This window comes from Nannospalax galili, unplaced genomic scaffold, assembly GCF_000622305.1.
Source record: "Nannospalax galili isolate Female #2095 unplaced genomic scaffold, S.galili_v1.0 scaffold132, whole genome shotgun sequence".
In the NCBI taxonomy this organism is placed as follows: Eukaryota; Metazoa; Chordata; class Mammalia; order Rodentia; family Spalacidae; genus Nannospalax; species Nannospalax galili.
In genome coordinates, this window is record NW_008332644.1 from 3,115,438 (window position 1) to 3,140,367 (window position 24,930).

Genomic DNA, 24,930 nt, shown 5'->3' on the forward strand with positions numbered 1-24,930 from the left:
CGTATTCTTAATTTCATGAAGATTTCACAGTTTGGCTTAATTAGCAGATAGTTTTAGCTGAAGCAACTCTTCCTATATGTTTTCTATAGGGCCATTATAGATGTTAATGAAAATATCAGTAAGAAGGTTATTTTCCCAACATTCATTTCTCTTTTCCTTTTTAATTGAATTCTGATTGTGTGTGTGTATTCTTTTCCAGACCCCAAATGACTGAGAAAGTAGATCTCATTGTCAAATTACCACTATTAATTTTAAGTCAGAGACACAGCATTGCTCTGGCTACTGTAGGTAGAGAAGCCACATGCCCTACCTTGGTAGCCACAGCTGAGGGAAGAGTTTAGAATGTAAACAAGGCCTGGAGTGGTGGTACCAAGGAAGGAAAGAAAAAAGGAGTTCAATGTTATCCTCAGCTACATCATTAATAGATCAAGGCCAGACTCACCAATATGAGACTGTCTCAAAAAACATGAGCGAGAGATTGCAAACAAGAGTATATGGAGTGCCAGATAGCCCTGATAGGTATCTTGCAATTCCAATATAACTGGATAAGGGAACAGAAATATGGGAAGAATCCAGGTCCCTGATCATGTCATTAAATCTCCAAGTTCACCAACCTGATCAAAGCTGACTTTACTTCAGGACTCTCTGTTAAATGAGATAGTAAACCTTACTTTGCAGGCAGACATTCATGACAAGTACATAATACTGGAGAAAATGTTCACGTAAGTTAAAACCAAGAGCTACAAGTTTTGGGTAGATGATTTAGCTCAGCGGTAGAGTGCTTTACAAGAAAGTTCAAGGTCCATGGGACTGGAGAGATGGCTCTGTAGTTAAGACCACTGGCTGTTCTTTCAGAGGGGCCTTGATTCCTAGCACCCATATAGCTGCAACAACCGTTTGTAACGCCAGTTCCTGGGGAACCCAGCGCCCTCTTCTAACTCCTCAGGCATTGTATGACACAGGTGCACTTACATACATACAGACAATACACTGTATACATAAAATAAAAATGAGGTCCTGGATTTAGTTACCAGCACTGGGGGACAGGGGGCTGAAGGGGGAAGAGGATCAAGAAATTCAAGGTTTTCTTAGTTCTCCTGCAGGGAAAAATATCTGACAATAACTAGAAACACTGAAGCATTCCTTTGCAGATTCTTTCTGTTTGAACAACTTTAAAACAGTCGAGCTGGAGAGATGGCTCAGCAGTTAAGAACATTGACTGTTCTTGCAGAAGACCTGGGTTTAAATCCCAGCACCCACATGGCAGCTAACAATGGTCTGTATCTCCAGTTCCAGGGGATCCAACAGCCTCTTCTGTCCTCCATGGGCATTGCACAACACGGGTGCACTTACCTACATGCAGGCACAGTTGAGGTGCTGCATGCATGCAGTCCCAGCTCTCAGGGGGCTAAGACAGGAAGATTCTGAGTTTGAAAACAGCCTGCTGTGCAGCAATACCCTGTCTCAAAAAACAAACAAAACAAGCAAAACACATACATAAGCAGGAACTCATAATGCTTTCTTTTCTAACACAGGATCAGTAATGTCAACTTTGTGAGGATCATTTTACTCCTTTGAGTGCAAAGGAAAGGATGCCTTATAAATTCAACCCATAAGATCCTTAGAAAATTATTTAACAGCAACCTGCCTTTGAGTCATTTCTTTAACAATAGCTACAATCAAAATAGAGTGTCAAAGTCAAGTGCCTGTGAAACTTCAGACTGCTATGTGAATCTCTTGCTCAAGTTTACAAACAGAATATTTAATTTGGACAGAGTTTATGTCCACTTTGTGGATTTTTTCTTGGACAATTTAATCCAAATTGTTTCTATAAAGTTGCTATAAAATTTATATAACTTTTCCACTAATAAAATATCCTGTGTTCAAACATATTTTCAATATAATGAAATAAGTTATATGCAAATTTGTTGCATATACATTTTTTGTACCTTTCATCTGATTTACAAAGCAATCTATCTATGACTGCTTCAGAGGCTGAATAATAACAACAGGTGTTCAGAGAAATCACCCCAAAGAGTTAAGGAAGTAGATGAAATAAAATAAGATAAACTTTTAAAGTTTTGATTAGGAAGACAGATATAAGATAAACACTTCCTGAAGAACCAAAACAGTTGTATATATATTTGGGTGTGTTAAATAGAGTTGGCAAATACAGTTATACTATTAACTTGGTATACAATGCTTACTTAATGGCAGCCAGGAAGCAAAGAAAGCAAGAGGAAGGGGCCAAAATCCCAGTGTACCCCTTCAAGGGCTTGCCCTCAATGAACTATATTCTTTAAGTAGGCTTGTATCTTTATGTTCCACCACTGCCAATACCCCATCATCAGGGGACCAAGCCTCTAATCCATGTGTCTTTGGAAGGTATTCTAAGCTGCAAACTCTTAACAATTAGTATGAATGTAAATTGTATGTGTACGTGTGTTTGTGCGTGTGTGTGTGCAGAGAGAGAGAGAGAGAGAGAGAGAGAGAGAGATTTACTAAACTGATCAACTCAGAGTTGTTTGTGAATATGAACAACTGAAATGTTTGTTAGATTTATCTCTTTTCAGGAACAGATGGTATAGGTTGAATGGTACAGTGAAAGAGGCTCTGAAATTTTAATCTGGAGACAGTAGTTATGATCTGTCTTTTCACTAATAGCTACAGACATATTCCTTCACTCCCAAGCTGCCCTTCTATAGAATAAGGAGTTTAGGTGAGGGCGGTGTTGACATTGCTTCCAGCTTTTAAGTCCTGTGCTTTCCTTGCGGGTGCTTCATTAGTGTATCATATAGGAACCATGGTTTGCTGGTTTACTAATTTAAAAGAAGCTTTTAAAAACTAATAATAGAAAACAGTACTCCATTTTCATCTAAATTTTAGATTAAAAGAAACAGCTAATGGCATTAAAATATAGCAATTGCTCAGGGCCTTTTTGTGGTACTAAAAGTTACAGACTTACATGGACCTCAACATGTCCCTTAATTGAATATGTTAAGTTTCACAGATAAATAGTTACATGCCTTAGTAATGACTCTACAAAGCAACAAGAAATGAGGTGGACAGCTTATTCCCTAACCTATATCTGCACTTTGTAATTCAGCTCCACTGAAGAAACTCCTGATGTCTTCTTTAGTGTTCCAGAATAGAAGTTGTTCAGCTGAGGCAAGGATTTCATAGAAGATGTTACATCACTGTTTTGAAACATTCCTGCATTGTATAAATAATTGCCAATCTATTTAATACCTACTAGACACTGTGTTGTGTACCACATATTATTTAATTCTCACAATTAATCTTTAACCTTATCTTCAATTTGACAGTTTCTGAGAAGTGAAGTAACTTCAATAGCTAGCAAGTAAGTAGCTAGGATTTCAACTTAAGAGTCTAAAGCCCATGCCTCCATTCACATTACCATCCCCAGTGACTCAAGCCAGACATGTCTATACATCCTCAAGGTCCATTTGTTTTTCCTAGGATATGAAAACTGTGATTTTTTGCATTTCCACAGCCATTCCACATTATTTACAGCTCTGAGGTAGGAGACCTGGATATCCTTGGCCTAGCCAAGGATTTCAGTGTCTTCCAGCTCTGTAACAAAGGAAAGCGATATAACAATGTAACTTAATTTTAGGCATAAAAACTCCATCTCTTGAGCTGGAGAGAGAGCTCAGCAGTTAAGAGCACTGTCTGCTCTTGTAGAGGACCCGGGTTTGATTCCCAGCACCCACATGGTGACTATGAACTATCCTTAACTCCAGTTCCAGGGGAATCTGAAGCCCTCTTCTGAACTCCACTGGCATTGCATGACACAGGTATACTCATACATGCAGGAAATACATTCATACACATAAAAAAAATAAAAAAATAAAAAAACCAACTCAATCTCTTGCCTTGTTTCCTAATAAACCACATTTCCCCATAAATAACTACCTCCTCTCCCCTTCCACCCTAATGGCTCATTTGTCCAAATAATGTACTCCTTCCTTCAATTCTTTCTAGAGAACATTCACTTTCTAAATATGCTTTATAAAATTCTATAATTTTACTGGTCTTTGCGAACTGAAGAAAATGTGGGGCATTTCCAACACTGTTCTCTTTCCACCTTAAATTGGGTCTTTTGCAAATGGAGCCATATATGCAGAAGGTCAGTTGGCAGTGTTTTCAAGAGTTGCACCTTCAAATGGGCAGAGATGAGTCAGCCCTAAGTAGAGATGTGGGGCACACCACACTGTGCACTTCACCATCTTGGTGGATCTGAGTCCACTTATGTCCTCAGCTTAATTACATGTTCCACTTACAAACAAAAGATTTCTAGGAACATAAAAACCAGTTTGGAACCTGACAATATGAAATTTAAGAGATGCCGAACTCATCAGGAAAACTGATTTAGATGTAGAAAGATAAAATAAAAAGCTTCTAAAAATAATAGGATGAAACTGAGTGGTTTGAAAGTCAGCAAATCTATGAAGGAATGGAGCAACTTACAGATTCATTGTCAAATCATGTAAATAAACTGTATTCCATTATTATGAATTTTCACATCCTAAACCATCCAATGTGAACCCTATATTATCTGACTAGAGAGGGAGACAGGAGGAGGGAGAGGAGGAGCAAGAGAAATCCCCCCTCAGTCTAAGCAAAGGAAGTACTTAGTTAAGGATGGCAGGATAGCTGCAAAATAAAAATGTCTTCAACATATAAAAGAAATGATACAAATTCAGCTTTTCTTTTTGTAAGTAAGCCAAGCCTAATGAATCGGCAAAAGAAAACTGTTCCATACAAAACAATTCCTACAAAGTAAAAGCACTTGCCGTTTTCAGAGGACCCAGGTGTAGCCACCACTAGGGGCAGTCACGGGACCTGAATGGATCACCACTGAACTGAAAAGAAGCCAGGGGATCCAGGGCTTCCCGTACCTGAGTGCTGATTGTATCAGCAACTCTGTTTTTATTCTCATACTTGTGAGAATCACAGTCATGTGCCTACAGAGCTGAACAATAATAAAATGGCTTCTCATACTTGTGAAAAACACAGTCAAATGTTTACAGAACCCTGAATAATAACAATATGGCTAAAATATAACAATCCAACAAAATAAGATGAGCATAGCAGCATTATCTTCATGCTGTGTCTACTTAGGAGGTCAATGTGTTTCGTGAGAAACTAGAGGGAGGAACTGGCATTCCAGAGATACATCCCCAGCATGCATTCTTGCATAAACTTTCTCCTGAGACACAGGCTTTCCAGACATACATGTTCAAGGATCAGCTTAATTCACCAAGTATATTTTTTAAAGTCATCTACATTTTGACATCTTGTCATCTATCTCATCACTCCCTGGCATATTTCCAAAGGACTCTATCCTAACAAAGAGATACTTGCATATCCATGCTCATTGCTGCTCTATTCAAAATATCTAGGAAATGGAAACAGTTCATCAACTGATAAGTGGATATTGAAAACATGGTATATATACACAGTGGAATATTCTTCAGCTATTAAGAAAAACAAAATTATGAAATTCACAAGTAAATAGACGGAGCTGGAAATAATCATCCTAAATGAGGTAACCCAGATCCATATAGATGAATACCTCTTGTTCTTTCTTATAGAAGGATGCTAGATTAGAATATTTAGATATGTGTATTCAAATTAGAGTATCACTAGAAGTATCACCAAAAGGCAAGAAACTAGAAAGGGGTATGAGGGGTGATTTCAAGGGAAGGGGGATAGAATGAAAGTGTCTGAAGCAGGAAGGGGGACTAATGGAACAGGAAGGATTAAATGGGGTGGAGGAATGTAGGCCAGGGTAGAGGAAGGAGTATAGGACAGGATAACTAACACTAAAGACCTTTGAAAATGTCATATGGAAACCTAGTAACTTAGGACCTTCCTAAAGCATATACACATAAATATATTAAAGAGGTTGAAATGGAGTTACCCTATAACTGGGTGACAATGCCTCCCCAGATACCATGGGCTATCAAATAAAAAGTCCAGTACTAGTATGAATTACCACTTTTTGAGCTGTTGATCAGTATGGGCCCATAAAGCCCTCCTCAAACATTACAAACTATTTCCATTGCTCTTGATTACCCTCTAGATCTGGATGATAAGATGCTTTTACTAAAGGCACCACATACTTTAGTCAAAGAAAATGGAGAAGTCAATTTGTTACTAATCTGGAAGCTTCAGGCCTACTGGCTTGCTTTCAACGATGCTGGAAGATACTTTACATGCTACTGGGGGAGAAAAATAGTCCACAGCCTTCCTGAGCTGTGAGCCCTGCAAGGTGCAATGTTGACTACCCTGGCCAGAAAAGCAAACTGATGCAATAGTGGCAGGGATGTTACGGGAATAACCATCCATTTTCTAACTGGATTCAAAGCCCATGGAACTCATGCTTGGTACGGTTAATTTGGTCAAAAAACCCATGGCTGGCTAGATCATAGGCCCTTAGGGAGAACCTAATACTATTATTCTGCCAAACGGACATAGTAATAAACTGCCCTCCTAAATTCTTTTGCTTATACTTAGATTAGCATGTCTCGCAACTCTTATTAGAGTTTATTTTTCAGTAGTTTCTGATTAATACAAAGACCCACAACTGGCCATAGTGCAGAGATTAAGAGACTATGAAGTGCCCAGCTCTAAATGGGACAGCTATATCGCATCCTCTAACTGTAAGGCTCAGGGTGATCAAGGAAGAAGAGGTTGAAAGATTGGAAGAGCCAGAGGTAGGTGGGTATCTGCAGTAAAAAAGCTATTGGTTGGACATGACAGTGCCACTGCACAGATGAACTCACAGCACCTGGAACTGCACAAGATTAGGCCAGACAAAACCATCATTTCATAATTTCATTTTTCTTAACAACTGCAAAATATTATGTAAAGTGTAACTAATCATCTGCATTATTCATTCATCAGCTGATGGACATCTAGGTTGCTTCTATTTCCTGGTTATTGTGAACAGAGCAGCAGTGAACAGGAATGAATAAGTATCTTTGTATTAGAATATACTGTTTTGGGTATATGCCCAAGAGAGGTATGGCTAGATCACGTGGAAGATCTAGTGTTTTTGAGGAATCTCCACACTGATTTCCCTAACAGCTGTACGAGTTTGCACCATCAGTGAGTACGTGTTCCCTTTTCCCCACATCTTCAGCAGCATTTGTAATCTTTTGGTTTTTGGATCTTAGTCAATTTGACTGGGGTAAGATGAAATCACAAAGTAGTTTTAATTTGCATTTCCCTGATAGCTAAAGATGTTGAACATTTTATTTATTTATTTATTTATTTATTATTTATTTATTTACTTTATGTGTATGAGTGTTTTGCCTGCATGTATTCAAGTGCACTTGTGCGTACAATGTCCAGTGGAGGTCAGAAGAAGGCCTGGAACTGAAGTTATGGATGTTAGTCACCATGAAGGTGCTGGTAACCAAACCCAGGTCCTCTGCAAGAGGAGCCGATGCTCTTAATTGCTGAGCCACCTCTCTGGCCCTGAGATCATATATTTTGAAAAATATTTCTCAGCCATTTTTGTTTGTATCCAGTCCATCTTTTGAAAAATTTGTTTAGTTTTTTGACCCAATTTTTAATTTTTTTGATGTTTAGATTTTTTAGTTCTTTGTATATTCTAGACATTAAGTTTCTGTCAGATGTAAAGATGTATGTAAAGATTTTTTTTCCCATTCTGCAGGCTGCCTCTTCACTCAAAAGTGTCCTTTGCTGTACAAAAGCATTTTAGTTTCATGAGGTTCCGTTTGTCAATTGTTGGTCTTAATGCCTGTATTATAGGAGTCCTGTTCAGAAAGTCCTTCCTGTGTCTGTAAGTTCCAGTGTATTCCCTACTTTCTCCTTTCTCAGATTCAGAGTATCAGTCTTATATTGAGGTCCTGGATCCATTTGGAGTTGAGTTTTGTGCAGGGTGAGAGATAGGGATCTAGTTTCATTCTTCTACATGTAGCTGTTCAGATTGACCAACAGCATTTGTTGAACATGCTGCCTTTTCTTCAATGTGTTTCATTAGCCTCTTTGCTGAAAATTATGTGTCAGTAGTGCATTCTATTAATATGTGGGTCTTAATTTCTATTCCATTGATCAGTGTGTCTGTTATTATGTCAGTACTATGCTATTTTTATTAGACTAGATTCATATGTCAGTCTGCACAAAAATCAACCCCAAATGGATTAAATGCCTTCATGTAAGACCCAAAACTATGAATATTAGAGGAAAATGTAGGGAAAAACACTTCAAGATACAAACATAGGCAAAGACACACACACTCTCTCTCTCTCTCCAGGGTCTCCCTGTATTGCCAGCTTGTGTGGAACTCACTATCTAGATTAGGCTGGACTTGATCTCACAGAGACCCACTTGCCTCTGCCTCCTGAATTCTGGGATTAAAGGCATGTGCCATCATACCCAGCAGCAATGACTTTCTGACTAAAACTCGGTCCCTTGGGAAATAATACCACCAACTGACAAATGGAACCTGATGAAATAAAAATCTCTGTATAGCAAAAGAAGCTATTTTAATTGGATGTAGAGACAGGCTACAGAGTGACAGAAAATATTTGATAACTGTATGTTTGACAGAGAATTAATATCTAAAATATACAAAGAACTACCCACCTAAATAACAAGGAACCAAGTAACAAGAAACAAATTAAGTTAGCTAGTGAAATGAACAGGAAATTCTTAGATTATGAAATACAAACAGTTAATAAATATATTTAGGGGCTGCAGAAATGGCTTGGCAGTTGAGAGCACTGACTGCTCTTGCAGAGGACCAGGGTTCGATTCCCAGCACCCATATGGCGGCTACAAACTGTCCTTAACTCCAGTTCCAGGGTAATCTAACACTCTCTTCTGACTTCTGCAGCATTGTACTCACATACATACAGGCAATACACTCATATACATAAAATAAAAAATAAAAAATTAAATATATTTAAAGAATGTTCAACTGCAGTAGCCACCAAAGAAATGAAAATCAAAATTGCATTAGGATACCATTTTACTCCATTCAGAATGGCTTTTGTTAAGAAAATAATAACAAATATTGATAAAAATGTAGAGAAAAGAGAACCTACATACACTAGTAGTGGGAATGTAAACTAGTCTAGCTACCATCAAAGTCAGTATGGAGGTTTCTCAATAAACTAAAAATAGATCTTACAAATGACCCCACTCTGAGCATTTACCCAAATGTCCAAGCCAACATATCACAGAGATTCTGAAGCACTCACAATAGTTAAATTATGGTGCCCACCTAGATGTCCAACAACAGAGGAACAGGTAAAGTGTGATGTATATATACAATGTAATTTTTTAGCCATGAAACACAACATTCTAAAATCCTTCAAAATAAAGAGTACGTGTATATACGTTTAAAATATTTAAGATAAAAATTTTCCCTATTTCTAACTGAATAAGCCTAGGCAGTTAGCTTTCAAAAATAACCAGTATGCAAAACTCTTTGTCAAAGATCATATCTTTTTTTTAAGCTTTTACAATTTCATTAGAATTTTAAAGAAAAAGAAATCCTCAGGGCAGGCTAGCTGGTAATCTTGGCAGCTGGCTTGAGGAGGTGAATAGTGGGAAGAAGAAAGAAGAAAGAAAGAAAGAAAGAAAGAAAGAAAGAAAGAAAGAAAGAAAGAAAGAAATTAAGCCATGTAGGTTTAGAGCCTGTGAAAAGATAATATCTTGAAGTGCAATAATAATAGTTATTTTAAAATGCTCCTAGAATCATTTGGCTTTAATTAAATCTTTTTCTCATAAAAACTTTTGATTGAATTCAACATTATTTTAACCTCTATTCACATTTTTAGAGGGTACTAGAGAAAAATTTCAAGCCAGACTTTAAGCAAAGTTCATCTGCATTATTGCTATAAGAAATTCCAGTAAGACAGTTTCCCGGAACTGATCCTATGGCTTTCCTCACTTCTTTAATTCATAGCTGTGACATGAGTATATTTATTTGGCCTCAAAACGCCACATCTTCAGATCTGAGAAGCAAAAGCATGGGGGTTTCATAATATATAGATGTGAAATATAGTATCTAGTATTGAAGAAAACAAACATCTCTCACCTCAAAGGGAATAAGAAATATTTTCTTCTGGATCAAGTAGAAGAGATGTGGCCCAGGAGCACAGACTCAGGTTATCTCAAATACCACATCCAACATGGTAACAGTTTCATGAAATTTTTGTGGTAACCTAACAAAGAAAGTCATAAATAAGGTACATTCAAATACATTGTTAGAAGCATCAAGTAAACAGATTATAGCAAAGCAAAGGAAGTCTCTGCTATAGGGTCGGGTATTATTTGATGACATTTTTAGTTTTTGGACTGGTGGAAGCTAAAGATTTGTCTGTACGTTCCACAAGGACTTGCCCTACAAGCACGAAGATTTTTGGTCATACACAGGGGTGGGCAATGTATGGCTATTTAGGAGAGCTAACATAACCCAAGATGACTTGATCTTGGACATGCATGAAGCATTCCAACTCTCCACAATCATTGACATTCCACTCAGTCAGCTTTATGGTCTGTTTAAGGTGTATGTGACTGTTTTCTTGGAACTCAGTTAACACAACCAAGGTTGCACATCTATAATTTCACCCCTAGTAGGATTTCTTTTAATTAAAAATAGTGGATGGGTTACCTAGATAGAGTGGCTCATGCCTATAAACTTAGCACTCAGGCAGCTGAGGAAGGAGGATTGCCATGAGTTTGAGGTGAGCCTAGGCTACAGAGTATAGTTCAAGTCAGGCTGGTCTATACAGTAAGACCCTGTCTAAAAAAATAAAGGATGGCATAATGGATTTGAAATGATCAGTCCATCTCAATTCTTTCAGTTTGCCTAAAGACCTCTCTTGAAATCAAAACACACCATTTGAATGCAAATGTTGAGAGCAATTCTCTTGGCCTACCCAAGGAATTCAGCCATGTCTATGTCTCAGTATTGTCCTTTAATCAATGCAGGAGTGAGCCATAAAGAAAAGGAAATCAGTCTCTACTTTTAAGACTTTTATTACAACTCTATTGATTACAATAACGCAATGTACCATGACAGATAAACTCTGAAATGCCAGGAGCTGACACACAGCAGAAGCTCATTTCTTGCTGTTATATTGTCAATGTGGAAACTCATGATTAAGAGGTAACTTTTGGGACATAAACTCCTCCCATTTTACTGTCTTAACATTCAGGACCTCAACGTTTTCTGCACAGAGAAACATCTCTGCTTCTTAGAAGTTATGACTCAAAAGAAATCCATGTTAGGACAGGAGCCCCAGGTAGAAAAGAAATAAATCAACCTCACAATCCAGATTGATCTTTATTATAGCCAGTGAAGGGTAGGAGCTGACTGATGGGAACTGGTGCATCAACTATCCTATCAAGAACAGGGGAGTGTAAGTATGTTTGTGTTCAGAGATAGAGTTCATGGAGGTTGGGATGGAGTGTTTATAAAGGGCTTAGGGCCCACATTGTTTGGAAGGACTTGTTTGCAGAACAGAAATAGATTTATGGTTGGATATGCTGTGTTCTGGGGCCATATCCAGAAACAGGGCCTAACAATGCTCAGATAAAGCCCATCAGCAGGACTGGCGGTTTAGGGGGTTTTGTGCCATCTTCCTTTATTTCAGAACTTGAAGAGGAATAGAGTGGTGTGGGGGCACCGTAAGTCAGTCCAACTGCTTCCTGCTGAGAGGAGGTTTTGTGGGGCTGGGGGCTTCTGAGTCCACTGGAAGTGGGGCATAAGAGAGTCCTCTGGTGGCATTGAGCAGGAACATAGTTTTGATTTGGTCTGGGTGGTAGCTTGGGCAGTCATAAGGGCTGTTGCAATCATGTGATCCTTAACCTTTGGAGGCAGTTGATTAAACATGGTGCACTGGTGACTGAAAGGAGGGTGCAAACCAGGGGTCTCAAGAGAGGTCCAACCAGGACAGTCACTGTCTTATGCTGGACCAGAGTTCTCCCATTTCTGAATAATTGTGAAGTTTGGAGGTCTGATACTGCAGTTTCTTTGCTTCATCTCTGACCATTCCAGCTGGTTGATGTAGAAGCAGCATTCTTCCTGGAGGAACCTCCCCTTTCAGTAGCCCAAAGGTCCAAGGCTCATCAGTTTTGCATAATAACTACTGTGAGGGAGTCTATCTGATTTTAGAGGGATGGAAGCTGCAATTTCATCTAGTGAGCTCTGAGAGGGCTTTAGAGGGCTATTGGAAGTAATGGTGGAAGTGGTGATTCTGGCTCTACCTATCCTGAGGACAGAGGAAGAAGTAAGTAGTTGAAGGGTCTTTTTGATGAGAGGGAGAAGGTGAGGATGGAAGGGATGTCATGAGTGGGACAGATACTGTTTGGTTGTTTGGGAGGAGTTGGATGTCGGGTATTGGAAGACTAGGGTACAAACACCAGATCAGTTGGCAGGGAGACAGACATAGGTGGAGAAACTGCAGAGGAAGAAAACTGAGGAGTTGACGCAGAATGAATATGGCAGTGTAAGGAGATGAGAGAAGATCTTTGAAGTTGTGGGCCAATCTGGTTGAATGGTGAACTCCTTCTCCAAAGTTAGATATTTGCTGAATAATGTTGCTGCTTGGATAGGTTTGTAGTGGAAGAGGGGGTGAGGGATATGAGGGTTTAAGATGGGTTGTAACTGAAAGGGGGTTGGATTGAGGGATGGGTTGATGAGGAGAGTTTCATTGTCAGTGTCAGAGAGGCAAAGGACACTGATGTTGGGAAGGAAATTGCATGAGGGTCAGCGTATTCAGGGAGTGGCAGGGGAAGTGTGACAAAAATTTTAGTCCAACAGGAAGTAGAGGGATAGGAGCCTAGTGACAGACAGGGGTTGGGAGATCTGGAGACCTGGAGGAAGTTTTCTATTTACCACCATTTTGCTTTAGGGTGGTGGATTGCCTTTGGAGAGGTCTTTGTTTTGGTGGTTGGAAGGGAATTGGATTTAGAGGGTGTGGTTGCAGAGTAAGGTGGGAAGAATACCTGCAAAGGTTGAGAGAGAGGGGGAATTGGGGAAGCAAAATACACAAAGAGCAGCTCGTGAGAGGGGGAGGGTGTCAGAGGATTTCAGAACCCTTACAGGCACTGAAAGGGTTCTAAGTGGATGTTTGTTGGCTGGGGCTGTTTTATAGCAGTAAGCCAGGTGAGAATGGAAAATAGCCTGACTGAGTTGATTAATTGAAGGAGGGCTATAGCTGGTCGTTCAGGGTTGTGGAAAGAGTAGGGGGATTGTGAAGGGGCAGAAGAGAAAAAATTGTTTTGAAAGGTCAGTTATGAGTATGGGGTTTGGAAATGGGTCAGTCATTGGGAAAACGTGCAATCTCATGGGGATATCAATCTGTGCAGACAGGGGCGTTGGGATGGCCAGGATGGTTGGACCCTAGTGAAAAGACACACCCAGCAGTCAGAAGAGAAGGTGGTTCATGGGTTTTAGGTAGGTTTGACTAAGGAGGAGCATCTAGTTGTCCAGAGCTGAAATCAAGGGGAGAGTGAGAAGAAGGCTCCAGTTGGGTGTCATGGCCAGGTATTAGTTTTGAGACTGGGAAGGAGGTAGAGGATAGAGGATAAACGCTAAAGGAAAGGGCCAAGGAGAGGAATTGTATCTGATCTGTGGTGAAGGCAATGAATGTTCCTTGTAGCTAGAAGTCTTCTGCAATTTCCAGAAGTTCATCAAATGTTGTGATGGGTAGGGGACTAGCCAGAGGTCTTTGTATGTATGTCAGGAACAACCTGGGCTGCTGCAGAGTGAAAACCATTAGAAGGGCATACAATGGGGTAGTCCTGTCCAGGTGTAGGTGGGAGTGTGGTTATCTTTAGGGAAGTAGGGCTGGTTGGCATTGCTTGAAAACAGGAGGTGGCCTTTTTGAGGCATGAAATATGGACCCAGGAGGGCTGTCCTGGCAGTTTTGCTGCAGTGGGAGTGGCTAGAATGACTGTAAAAGGCCCTTCCCATTTCAGCCCTATGGGGTCAGGGTAGAGTGAGGCCAGGTAAGTGGAGTCCCCCAACTAGGATAAGGTCAGCTTGTTTCCACAGGGAGGAGCAAAAGAAGGTAAGGAGAGGGTCCATTACCAAGAGGGGTAGAGAACAGTCCTGGAATGCACTGGGCTGCCCCTACATGAGCTCAAAAGTTTCAGTAGGAGTGGGTTTTGGGGAGCGTGCAATGTTTGAGGAGAGCTAGAGGAAGTAATTTTACCTAGTCCAGGTGTGCTCCATTGTTAGTTTGGTATGAACTCCTTTAGAGTTCTATTAACCCTCTTGACTTTGCCTGAGGATCATGGTTGGTATGGTTTGTGAAATTTCTATGGTATCTGGAGATATTGGACTATGTACAGACGAGGTGACATTACAGACAAACTCCAGATCGTTGTCCAACTGGTAGAGATGTGGGTAAGCCAAAATGGGAAATAATTTCCCTCATGGGAAAGGAGGAAACTCTGAATGTCCTTTTATTGATTATGGGGAATACTTCAACCCGTCTGGTGACGGTTTGCACCAGTACAAGGAGGAATTTATGTTTTGGCTTTTTTGGTTGTTGTTATACAAATGGTGTGTGTAGGGGGGGCATATGGATGAAGTCTGTTTGCCAGTTGGTGCCTGGAAGGTGCACCTGATGAATAGGAAGTATGTGGCTAATGATGGCATTTGTGTTGGATAGCTGACAGATCTGGCAGGAGATAGTGAATTCCCTGCAAGAACTGTCTTTCAGGGTCAGCTGAATTGTGTGTTTAGGAGGAAAGGAGGGCGGTGTTATCTGGGTAGAAAGCAGATGAAGGTAGGAAAGACCATGAGACATGAGAGGTTTTGAGGCTGTGGAGGTTGAACAGATGCTGGGGAATAGGGTAGCCCTGAGTGATCTCTTTAACCAGGGAGTTAACCACATTATTGACTGTGGAGACATATTTTCCATTTTTCTGATGCCCTCTATAGTGAATAATGGCCACCTTTGTTGATAACTGGATAGCTTCCAACAGGTCATGAATCAGCTGGTCATTGACTATGGGGGGTTCCCATCTGGGTGAGCAAACGGCTTTTTCTCCATATTAGAAGCTGGAATGTAGAATGTTGTAGGTGTATTTTGAGCCTGTATCAATGTTTATACAGGTATGCTTGCAGGAGCTGTGTTTGGCCAGGGGTGGGGGTGTTGTTAGGGTAAGGAGTGGGTGATAGCCAAGAAAATCCTTTAGGGAGTGGAGAGAGAATTACAAGTGAGCTGTGTAAGGTTAGTTTATTGGCCCCTGGAATTAGGAGGGCTGCAGCTGCCATTGCCTGAAGGCAAGGGAGCCAGCCTCCCTATAAAGAGCAGTTTGGAGAAAAGCAATGGAGTGGTAAGTCTCACCAGCCTTCTGACAGAGAGTTAAAATCTGTCCCTTGTCAAAATGAAGGAAAAGGAGAAATGGCTTAAGGGGCTTGGGGAGATAGAGAGTAGAGGCTTTGATTAGGGCTTGTTTTAAGACTCTTACTGGGGTAGGGAGAGGAGAGGGAGCTAGGAGGTATTCATCTAAGGAGCCCTTAGTTGCATCATACAAGGGTTGGGCAATTAGTGAAAAGTTGGGAATCCAGATGTAGAGGAACCTAAGGAGGCCTAGCAGAAAGAGAAGTTCTCTTTTATGGAGGGGTGCAGGATTTCTATGAGGCTGGTAATTCTATTGTGGGGGATTACTCATTTACCTTTGGTGATCTGCAGTTCCAGATAGAAGACTGTGCTTATGCCTTTTGGTGGAACACCAAATGTGGTATAGCTAATTGTCTGATATCCCCAGTCAGCCAAGGCATTTAGTAAGGTTATGATGTGTTCTATGCATGTTCTTTGGAAGGGCTGCAGAGCAATAGGTCATTTGCATATTGAAGAAGGTGACTGGGTGAAAGGCATAGACCCTTTTGTAGGGTCAGTCCAAGATAGTGTGGGCTGTCCCTAAACTCTTAGGGCTGGACTGTCCAGGTGAGTTGTCAGGCATTTAGGGTGTTGGGCTCCTCCCAGGTGAAAGCAAAAAGAGGCTGAGAGTCAGGGTGCAGAGGAATAATAAAAAATGTATCTTTAAGGTTCAGGCCAGTGAAACAGCTGAGGAGGGATGATGGACAGAGGGTATAGGGGTTGGGGACCACAGGGTGAGTGGGGATAATGGTGTAGTTTATTTTCCTGTGGTCTTGGACTAGCTTGTATGAGCCATTCAGTTTTTCTCATACACCAGGATGGGTGTATGGAGAGAATTTATAGGGGTGATGAGGTTTGTTTTTAGTAAGTGAGTGATAAGAGGTTGGAGTCCTCTGTTGGTAGCAGGGGAAACTGGATATTGGGCCTGGGTGATATAGGAATTGGGGTCCCTTAAGGAGACCCTAAGATGGTGGTGTTTGGCAGTTGTTGGGCTATCAGTATCCCAAGGCAGTTGTTGGGCTATCAGTATCCCAAACCTGGGGATTGATGGAAGTCCCTAAGAGGGAGTGTTCTTCAGGGAGGGAATGGGGAGTACCCATCAACTTAGAGTCCAGTGTTAAACAAAAGATAATTGTTGAATTAAAAGGGAAGAAGTCAGGGTAGTCTCATGTCTACTTTAGATCATGTCCTAAGAGGGGCATGGGCATTTGAGCATGATGATGAAGAAATGTGATATAGTTAATTGTCTGAATGTACAGGGGACCCTAGAAGTGAGCCTAAGAAAGTGGGGCTTACCCAAGACTCCAATTACAGGACTGTGGGAGCTAGAAGAGGATCCTGACCAGGAGGTGAGGGGGAAAAAGGACACCCTGATGTTGACCAGGAAGGAATAGCCTCAATTACCTGGGGCTTCCTCAGATGACTTGCCTTCAGCAAGTAGGGTATGTGACCCCAGGCTGCCTCATTCTAATAACTGGAGACTGGGGGAATTGTTGCTGTGTTGCTGGGTGGTGATGGTGATGACATAGAGGGGTCAGGGGAGCCATTGGCCTTGATGACTCTGAGGACAGTCCATTCTCCAGTGGCCTCACTGTCCCCAGAATGGACAGGCCTTGGGTAGGGGGTTGGAGTTCAATCAAGCTTTTGTCCAGTGCCCTGAATTACCACAACAGAAGCAGGCTCTGGGAGAAGTCTGCTGAGAGGACATGGGACTGGGGGTGACCTTCTGAGGTGGATAGTTCTGGAAGGCTGAGGCTAGGAGCTCATACTTGGCCTTTACATGTTTTTCCTTTTCCCTTTACGCCTCATCTTCTTAATTCTTAAAAACCTTAAATGCTGTTTAAGGGTTCCTGATGGGAGGACTCAGGTCCCTGTTCTGTGTTCATTTGGGGGGGGGGTAGATATCAGGAGCTGACTGGCTGATAAATTAGATGTGAAGAAAGAGGATGCCTGTGGGTGTGAAGAGGTCTAAGTTGATGTATGGTAACGGCCTCAATGAGCCAGGCCATGAACAGGGCTGGATTTTCATCTAAATGTGTATATCTTATGTCTTGATGCAAAATTATTTTTGCTGGTTTCTTTATCTCCTTGAAAAGCTATCACCATATTATGGTGAAAACAATGAACTGTTTATTTTTTATGTATTTTATGTGTATGAATGTTATGCTTGCATGTGTATATGTGCACCCATGTTGTGCAGTGCCCAAGGAGGTCAGAAGAGGACATCAGATTCCCCTTTAACTAGAATTATGGATGGTTGTTAGACAACATGTGGGTACTGAGGGTCAAACCTGGGTCTTCTGCAAGAACAGCCATGCTCTTAACCACTGAGCCTTCTCTCTAGCCCTGAAAACAATGAGCTATTTATAATCTGCAAAAATAATTGGTTGTTTTTAAGAGAAGGACAACTCAGGAACTAAATAAATAGTATTTGGGGATCCTTGTAACTTTGTAAGATCAGATTAAGTATCTAGAGCAAAACAATATTGTCGTGTGAGGATAAGTTATTGATACTTTTTTCATTTAAATTTATTTTTATCAGATACACAGAAATTGTACATAGTTGTGGAGTGCCATGTGATTTTTTAATACATGTACATACTATGTCATATTTAAGTTGGGCTATAACACATACCTATCTCCTCATTTAGCAAGTTTTTGCAGTTTTTGTTTGGTTTGCTTTGCTTTGGGTTTGGGGAGGATTTTTGTTTGGAAGTAGGGTCTCATGTAGCTGAGGCTATCTTTGAACTCTTGGTCTTCCTGCCTCTACTTTTCAAGTATTGGGGCTGAAGGCATTTACTGCCACACCCAGAGCCTCATTTGTCAGTTTTTTATGGTGAGAAATTCAAACTTCTTTCTTCTGCATACTGTGTTTAAAAATATACAGTATACTGACAATACTATCACCTATTGGATAAAATCATACTAGAATTTCTTAAATTAAAAAAAATTAACTTTCCAGATTGTGGTTTTTATCTCTAAAAGTTTAATTAGGTGATTCATGTCCTGTAGGGCACAGGTCAAGGTACACTGGGCTCTGTGAAAAGTAAAAGAAAACTGATGGAAAACTTCTTGGCGCCTGGGAATGGGAAAGGTCCAACATCAAGGCCTGGGTGCCCAGGACCTCATGTGGAGTCAGGACCACAGCTGGCCATCAAGAGAGGTGGGAAGTCCATTCTTGAGAATCAGTCCTCCCAAGACTAGAATCTGCAAAAGACAAACACCTCCCCTGTCTTCTACATATGCCGGAACATTGGGACAAAGGAATTTTGGGGAGTGAAGCCACTCAGAGAAGGCAGAAACTGCTGCTGAGCATCATGAGGTCCCCCATTCTCCAATTGGCTCCACCATCAGCCCAGCACTAGAGGAGTGTGGAACCATGGCTCACAGTTGGGGACCAACGCTCCAGACTCATGGGAAGGGACCACAGCTCTGGCTCACAGGAGGGGACCGCAGGACCAGCTCATGGGAGGTGACCACAGCTCCAGCTCACAGGAAGGGACCACAGTTCTAGCTTACAGGAAGGGGCCACAGCTTAATGACATTGCTGAACTGAAATCCTTACAAATGATCTGGGCTCCTTCCTGTACTGTGCATGTTTGCTCCCTCTAGAGTCTTTTGTATTGAGTGGGCCTCTGTGAGAGAGAGAGAGAGAGAGAGAGAGAGAGAGAGAGAGAGAGAGAGCTCCAAGACAGTGAGCACTGAAGCTGCCGGCTGAGCTTCCTTTGTTGAAAGCACTGCTATCTTGAACTACTTAGCTCTGTTAGGACTGCTTCCAAGGCCATGTTCCACAAAATGCAAGTTAACATGTATCTCTCGTCTTCACTGCATATTTCAGATTAAGACGTAGAAGACAATGTCCTATATAGAACAGAGGATCAAGAACTGAGTCCTGAAGATATATCTCAGATATGCTGATGGTTGGCTGTTTGATCCTGAAAAAAGATAATCTGTGCCTATGGATCTCTGTTTTCTTATGTCTAAACTTGGAACTTCATTATTTCTAAGCATCTTTCAGATCGGACATAATGTTGAATGTTATAGTGATTTCTTCTAATGACTTGTAACTTTTTTTTTTTTGTCTTTTTGAGACAGGGTCTCCCTGTAGCCCCAGCTGTCCTGGAACTCACTATGTAGACCAGGCTGGCCTTGAACTCACAGAGATCCACCTGCCTCTGCCTCCTGAGTGCTGGGATTAAAGGCATGTGTCACCATGCCCACCTGACTTGTAACTTTTATAGCCAGTAGGTAGGAAGAAAAGGATTGGAAGCCTCTGTTTCTTCAAGGAGATGGATAAGTATAAAGTTATCCATCCAGCCATCCCCTTGGATGGTATAAGGTAGGTATAAGAAATTCTGGAGAAGGGGATCAAAGTGGTGGAATGAGGCATGCCCCAGGCATCTGGCCTCAGGGCCCAGGGAGTGCATATCCGGACTGTGTGAGAAATCTTATCACATAGGACAAATATTTTCTTTACCTTAGGTGCTTTTATATTGATCTCAAAGTTCTGCCTCTGCAGTCACCTACACTCATGTGCACATAGCCACACATAGGCACACATGCATATACATAATTAAAATGAATAGATGACTTACCAAGGAATTATAGTAAATGGACAAAAAAATGTATACTATTTTGGTCAACATCTGTTTCAGTTCCATTTCTGTTGCTGTGATCAAATACCCTGACAGAAAAGCAATATGGGAGAGAAAGGATTTGCTTGGCTTACAACTCCAGGCTATATTCCATCACTGCTGCAGGAGCTTGAGCTGTCCTGTCACACCACAGCCACACTCGCCAGCTCCTGTCACACCACAGCCACACTTGCCAGCAGAGATAAATGAATGCAGGCAAGCTTGTGCTCAGCTCAGTTCCTCCACAGTTGTACTGTTCAGGGGTTCCCTGACTAGGGAATGGTCTGCCCAGACTGGGCTACCTTCTTTCTCATTGAGTCACTTAATTAAGCAAGCCCCACAGACATGCCCACAGACCAACTCAGTGCAGACAATCCCTCTTTCTGACTCTCTTCTCGGGCAGGTCTATGTTGTGTCAGTTTGACAATTAAAGCTAGCCATCACAACAACTGTTAGATTTATGCTTTGTTTTATCACTCAGAAAGCTGAAGAATAAATCTTAAAGGGAGAGAGTGAACATTAAAAGACATTAATATAAGCAAACATCCTTTAGTTCAATATGGAGATAACATGTCACTAGTATGTCAACATATGCGCATGTTCGTCAAAGAATAGATTGAAGACACTATTACCGTGTACTTTTGGATGTCAGGAAATGTGTGACCACCTTGAGATGCTGCCTCACTTAATTCTCTGTATAAATATGTAAAGTAGATAGAGTTGTTATTCTTTTTCAAAATGTGAGCCCAAGGTCCCAAAGATTAAATAATTTCCCCAAGAATAGTTGGTGCATTACTTAGGGTAAAAAATGTTAATAATACAGTACACCTCCTCTTTCCAAGATCAATATAAGCATAGGATTATTATAAGATTTAAAGAAGATCCAAAGTCCTATACCACAGTGCTACTCAAAATGTCTAGTAAAAATAAAGTCACTCATCATATTAAAAAAATCAGGAAAAATATCAACTTGAAAGAAAATCCATAGGTGATAAAGAATTTTTAAAACCATGATAAAAAAATTGCACATAAAACAAATGAAATAAAAGAAAATCTTGGCAAATGAATAGAAAATAAAAAAGAAAAAAGTCAAAGTTTTAAAATAGAATATCCAACGTCTAAAATTAAAGATCTCAGCATATGTACTCAATAGCAGAATAGGGAGCACTGGAAAGAATCTGTGGGCTTGCATATACAAAAATGCAAATTGCTCTAATTACCAACATAAAACATACACTATCACAACATAAAAGCTTCAGGTAAAATAGGAAGAACAGCCTTGGGGATTTGTTGGAATGTAACAAAAGATCCAAAATACATGTCAATGGAAATCCATAGTAAGAGAGAACAGAGGGCAGACCTTTGAAAGAAAGTTTCCTAGGAAAAAAATGGCAAAAGATTTTGGCAGCATGTATGAAAATATTAAAGAACAGATTAAACTCAAATATGACAGACACAAAGACACAAAGACAGACACCAAGACACATCAATTCAAATTAAAAAATTAAAAGTAAACATTTAAAAAACTTTTAGCAGTGAAACAGAATAATACAACACTTTTTTACTTTTATTGATTATCTAAATTAGCATACAAAATAATGGGTTTCCTTGTTGCATCTTCAAACATACACGGCATTATATCCTGATGCCATACTTACAAAGGAAGAAAATTTCAATTACTGTAGATTTTTTATTAGGAACCATAGACACCAAAAAGAAAAGGCCCATTTTTCAAGTTTTAAAACCAACCAACCAACCAACAAAAAACTGTCAGCCTAGACTTCCATATACAATAAAAACACCTTTCAAGAACGAAGACAGAGGGGATGGAGAGATGACTCCATGGTTTAAGAGCACTTCCTACTCTTCCAGAGGACCCAAGTTCAGTTCCCAGCACCTGCATCAGACTGCTCACAAACACCTGCAACTCCATCTCCAGACGATGCAGTGCTCTCTTCCAGTCTCCACAGGTACCTACACACATGTGGCATACACACATATAAAATACGAATCTTTAAAAAAAGAATGAAGAGAGGAGGCTCAGTAGGAAAAGTGCTTGCTGTACAAGCATGAGGATCTGAGTTCAGATATCTAGCACCCCAGAAAAGGCAGGCATGGCTGAGTATGTCTGTAATGTCTGAGCTGGAGGACAGTATCAGATTTTAGGAGCTTGATGCCTAGCCAGTCTATCCCAAATGGTGAACTCTGGGTTCAGTGAGAGACCTTCGCTCAAAAAAATAAAGTAGATAAATGACTGGAGAGGACATCCCAGTGTCAACTCTGGTCTCCACATACACAGATGTGCACACCTGCAGACACCCCATACACGTGCTCACACACAAATTTTTTTTTTTTTTTTAATTTAAAGAAATAAAAGCAAGGTAGGGAGCAATTGAAGGAGACTCTTAATTTGGGCTTTCGGTCTTGACGGTGTGACACCTATGTGCTTACACACACATATGAACACACACACACACACACACACACACACACACACACAAAAAAAAAAGACTAGAAACCACCAGATTCTTAAATAAAAAGAAACTAAAAATTTACTGTCAGATCTACCATAAAAGGATTAAAAAAGGTCTCTAAGTAGAAATAACATGATAAAAGTGAGAATCTTGGAATATGAGGAGGGAAGCAAAAACAATGAAAAGTTATGCTTGGTGGCTCATGCCTATAATCCCAGCACTCAGGAGGCTTGGGCAGAAAGATTACCTTGAGTTCAAAGCCTGGGCTATATAGTGAGTTCCAGACAAGCTTGGGCTACAGAATGAGACCATATATCCAAAAAGAAGAGGAGGAGGAGGTGGAGGAGGAGGAGGCAAAGGAGGAGAAGGAGGAAGAAAAATAACAAAAATATGAGTAAATAAAACACAATTTGACTCTCCTTTTCCTATATTTCATTGTTGAAGCAAAATTATGCTTCAACATGTGTATGCGTGTTTTGCCTGTAAGTGTATAAGCGCACCAAGTGCATACAATGCCCACAGAGACCAGAAGAGGGTGTTGGATCCCTGGAACTAGAGTTATAGATGGTTGTTAGTCACCATGTGGGTGCTGGGAATAGAATCCAGGTCCTCTGGAAGAATAGGAAGTGTTCTTAACCACTGAGCCATCTTTCCAGCTCCTTGAAGCAAAATTATAAAATAACCTAATGTGGTTTTCAATGACTAAAGAAGAAATGTTTAATTAAATTTTATTGTGAGTGGGAAAGGGTTGAGTGAAGTAAAGAGAGATCAGTTTTCTGTGTTTCACTTGACTTGGGAAATAGCATCACCAACAGATTGGGACCAGTGATTATATATATAATCAGCCATTTGAAAACTGCCGCAAGAAATGAACTAAAAACTATATATATAAAAATTCAAATTAACTTGAAAAATATCCATGTAACTTATAGGAAGGTAGAAAAATAAATCAGATATGTAAACAAAAAAAATTAAGCAAAAGCAAAAATGAAATGGCAGAATTAATAACCTATCATAAGTGTATTAAACATTTCCAATAATTAATAAAAGACAAATTGTCAATGTGAATAACAAAAACATGGCCCAATTATATGCTGTTTTTCAGACAGTCCAAACCTAATCATACAGGAAGGTTGAAAGGAAAAGATTTAGGAAAGAAAGATGATCAGTCAGAAGCAGGAGATATGCAGACATTAATATCAGATAAAGAAGACTTAAGAGCAAAGAGAATGATGAGGCATTACATTACGATGAAAGGGCTAATTTACCATGAAGGCAGAAATATTAAGGGGCCATAAAAGACAGCTGCTATAAAATATGTTAAGCCGGGCCAGAGATTTGGCTCAGAGGTTAAGAGCACTGGCTGCTCTTTCAGAGGACCTGGGTTTGGTTCCCAGCATCCACATGGTGACTAACAACTGTCCATAACTCCAGTTCCTCGGATTCTGATGCCCTCCCTCTTCTCACCTCCATGGTAATTGCACAACACAGGTGCACTTACAAGCATGCAGGCAATACACTCATATACATAAAACAAATACAATAATTAAAATATTTTTAGAAGTCATCTAAACTCCCACCTCAGGAAGCTAGAAAAGGTAATAGCACAACAAAAGAAGAAAAAAGCAATTAGAAAAAGAAATAGTAAAACAAGTCCAGAGAAGAAGGAAGGGACTAAGAAAGATCAGAGCAGTAGCTAACAATGTCAAGGCAGAAAAGTCATCTGTGAAACCAAAAATTGATTATTTGAAAAGATCAATAAAATTGAAAAACTTCATACCTCTCAAAGGAAAAATAAAAACACACAAATAATCAATTTCAGCAATGAACAGGGAATATCATTATAGACCTGCAGATATCAAAATAGTTAATACTTAAAAACAACTTTCTACAAATGTCAGTTTGGATAAACTGGACCAATAATTCAAAAAGCACAGTTTACCCATAGGAAACAGGTTGAGCAACCCTGAAACTTTAAAGAAAATTAAATTTACAATTTTCAAACTCCTGAAAAAGTTATCTCTAGACTCATTCTATGAAACCTACCCTAACTGTATACCCAAACCAGAAAAAGACAGAAAAGAAAGTTCCCAAAATGCTCAATGAAATTCTGGCAAGCTGTATCCAAAAGGACACTAAGATCAGACACCATAACTGAGTCACTTTCATTCCAGAGATATGGGGTTGGTTTAACATACAGAAATCAGTAAGAGTAATATAACACATAAATCGACTTGGCAGAAATCATATGATGCAGCAAAAGCTTTTGATAAAATCCAACATCCCTTCCTGATAAAAATCCCTGAGGAGGAGCACAGCTAACATGATGAAGGCTATGTATGGCAAACCTGTAACATTTCCTCCAAAAACTGGAGCAAAGATGTCCACTCTCCATTCTTAATATAGTGCCCAAAG

The 24,930-nt window shown here is 40.2% G+C and overlaps 1 protein-coding gene across 2 annotated transcripts in view; it reads left to right on the plus strand.

The window, feature by feature from the left end:
- Htr1e (5-hydroxytryptamine receptor 1E) overlaps nt 1-24,930 on the plus strand; it is a 73,779-nt gene that overhangs the window by 46,433 nt on the left and 2,416 nt on the right. The window contains exon 1 of one of the 2 annotated variants that reach the window (XM_008827552.1): nt 19,699-19,746. The exons of the other annotated variant lie outside the window; for it this stretch is intronic. The gene's annotated coding sequence lies outside the window, so the exon portion shown is untranslated. Of the gene's footprint in view, nt 1-19,698; nt 19,747-24,930 lie in introns of those variants that run through there. 2 annotated transcript variants of the gene reach the window in all.